Source organism: Syngnathus floridae, unplaced genomic scaffold, assembly GCF_059516105.1.
Source record: "Syngnathus floridae isolate MCC-2025c unplaced genomic scaffold, RoL_Sflo_1.0 HiC_scaffold_47, whole genome shotgun sequence".
Taxonomy (NCBI): domain Eukaryota; kingdom Metazoa; phylum Chordata; class Actinopteri; order Syngnathiformes; family Syngnathidae; genus Syngnathus; species Syngnathus floridae.
Window position 1 is genome coordinate 350,991 of NW_028284076.1, and position 2,870 is coordinate 353,860.

Here is a 2,870-nt window from a genome sequence, read left to right on the forward strand (position 1 = left end):
GGAACACTTCCTGAAGTCCAACTCTTCATCCAGGTAGCCCTTCTGCTTGCAGAACATATCCTAGCACAGCTCAAGGTCAGAATTGTTGGGGCACATTGGCGGAGTTCCCCTTGGCTGATGTCGCGTGTCTGTCTACCTTCTCACTTTCAATGTCCAACATCTTCTGTTGAAGTGCTGACTTGGTCACTTTGATGTATTCTAACCACTGAGGAAAGGCTGCTGTCACATAAGCAGAATGCGAGAGCGTGCGTGGACGTGCGCGTTACCTTCTCGGCTAGGGTGAGAAGGGTCCTGGCGTGAATCACGACCACCTGCTCCTCGTTGGTGAGATTCTGCAAGAGCCCAAAGGCACAGCGTCAACAAGCTTCTTTCAGCGCAAAGCCTTCCAAAAGTCACATTTGAGCCGCCGAGTCTCGTGGAGTGCGAACATAAGGAGTTCGACATACACTTACGGCGTTATAGCCCAGGATGTCCAGCTTCTTCATCAGATCACTGATGACGATGTCCGGGGGAAAGGCGCAAGGAGCAATGTAAGGTGTTCTGGGACCTCGGGTTAAGGTTAGGGTTGCGAGGGACGCCTTACGTACGCTCACGCCCTCGGCCTCGCAGTAGATCTGCAAAGGGCTGAGGCCGTCTGGGAAACGGACTTGCAGAAACTTCAAGACGGGGGAGCGCCACTCCCTCTCCTGAAAGGCAGAGGCATGCATCCGTCCGTCCGTCCGTCCGTCCGTCCGTCACATCTCTGGCCTCAACACGCTTGTGCGAGTCTTCCCACCTCCAGCTCCAGGATGCGGAACTCAAGCAGTTCGTTTTGGTCTCGGATATCCTGGATGTGCTCTTTCAGACGCGCTTCTTCCGCCTCCATCCGCCTGACCTGAAAAGACAGTCAGACCTCATCTGCGGGGCTTCCCGACAGGTGTGACGCCAAGCGACTCCGCCCAGCGCCTTTCTTTCCGTCACCTTTTCGGCCAACTGCTGATTGCTCTGACGCAGCAGCTGCTTCTCCTCCACCCACTTGACATTCTAGAAGAGACAAACGCGTGGACAGCTTTGGAATGTTGTGTCATTTTCATCCACAAATTCTTTGGTTGACTGGAAAATGACATTTGCTTTTCTCCGCATTTTCCCAGCCACGTTCGGGGGGGGGGGGGGGGGGGGGGGGGTTGGTCCAGTAATGCCAGACGGATGAGTGACTGAAGAATGTAGCTATTTTGTCTGAGAAAAAGGTGTGCTCATTGATGAGCTTACCTGTCCTTGTTGCTTCAGCGCTGACTCCAGATCTGCTACTCTGCTTTGATAGTGACCCATTTCTACCATCAGCTTTTCTCTGGTCTGAAAGGAGGAGGAGGGAGGCTCCTCCTCCTCCTTTCAGACCAGAGAACACCCGAGGCTGGGTGAGAACGGGGAGGCTGCGACCCGGCCGGGGGTTGCGGGAAGGGGCGCCACCTTGATCTCCTTCTCGGCGTCGTAGTCCCCTTTCGCTGGTCTGGGCTAGCAGAGCGTAGGCTCGTTGCAGCGCTTGATATTCTTGCGTCAGCTGGCGGTAGCGAAGCTCCGCCTCTTCATGCACACACCAATGCAACACAGCACTAGTACCAGAATCAGTCAGACCGGCGACAAAGCACCCGCGACGCAAAGACGAGTCCGATTCCAGGCTGAAGAGGAATGTTTGGTGTCAATACGCTGGCAGAAATGGCGGGCTACCTCTTCGGGTTCCGTGTCGGGGGTTCTGTCGGTGTGAAAAGACAAGGACGATCCGTCCGAGTCCACCAACACGTCTTCGTCGTAGCCGTAAAATGTTTCGATGACCTGCGGGCGCGGAAGCAAACATCTCTCTGAACAAACTGAAGCGACACCTCACGATGAATCGACGAGAGGAACGATAGCGAGAAAAAGGCCATTTCATCTTGCGCAACACCAAGCAGCTGCAAACAAACAGACTCACCTTGCAGGACCTCACGCTTTGTTCCTCCTCAGAGATTCTCGACGTCGGTATCGTAGCAGCAAATCTCTCTCCTGTCGACACAAATAATCCGCCTTTGAGATTCTTTGGATGCAAAGGGAACGAACGGCTCCGGCGCAGAAACAAACGCGACTCACAATGACATTTCTGACATGAGCTCCTGTCTCCAGAGCCTGAAAAACACGTCACCGGCGATGATTGGAGGGACGCTCGTCTTTTCCAAAAGTGACAACTACAGGGTGTGTCAGGGTTTTCCAGATTATCTTTATCGTATCATTGTGTTGCTTTGACTTTGACTGCGACCTGTAATAAATAATATTATTTATCCCTTATTTATCCCTATCGCTTATCCCTTCCTACACAAAGTCGTAAAACACCCCTTGCTATGTTTTGACTAGAGGTCAAGGGCTTCCTCTATTCAATCCACTCTTACACCCACCCTGTTTCTCTTAATTAAAATGCTCGTGCAGGAGCCGAGAGTCAGACTTCATTCGTACAACGGATGGACTCTCCACCTGCAGGTGTCCAAAAGAACTTACTTGTCTCCCGTGTGGTTCTTGCAAAATAAGTTGGAGCGAGCGCAACTCTAACAGGGTGCATTTTGCCACTAGCTGCCTACGGACAATGACGTCGCGCTCGCGGCTCATGGTTGACGGGCTGAGCAGCCGGGCAAGTCCGTCGTTTTCAGCGCACAGCGAGTGGCAAAGGCGCTGACAAAACGGGAGCTTTGAGCTGCTGAAAACGGCAAAACAAGTCTAAAGCGTGTTCAAACGCGTGCGCACAATGCTCCTGCTTGAAAGGTCGGAATTTAAGGGGCCAATTTTTTGGATGGCGGCCGCCGGCCAAGCTTTGGACGGAAAAGGTTTCCTGGCGACAGCGAGCGAGCGCGGCGCTGCCGTACGTGCAC

General features: G+C 53.2%; 1 long non-coding RNA gene across 1 annotated transcript; it reads right to left on the reverse strand.

Moving 5' to 3' along the window:
* Positions 1 to 1,153: 1,153 nt before the first annotated feature.
* Positions 1,154 to 2,012, reverse strand: LOC148378401 (uncharacterized). Its single transcript, XR_015855946.1, has 3 exons — positions 1,946 to 2,012; positions 1,705 to 1,809; positions 1,154 to 1,560 (listed from the first exon to the last, which is right to left on the reverse strand). It is a non-coding gene; the product is annotated as an uncharacterized LOC148378401 (long non-coding RNA).
* Positions 2,013 to 2,870: the final 858 nt, after the last annotated feature.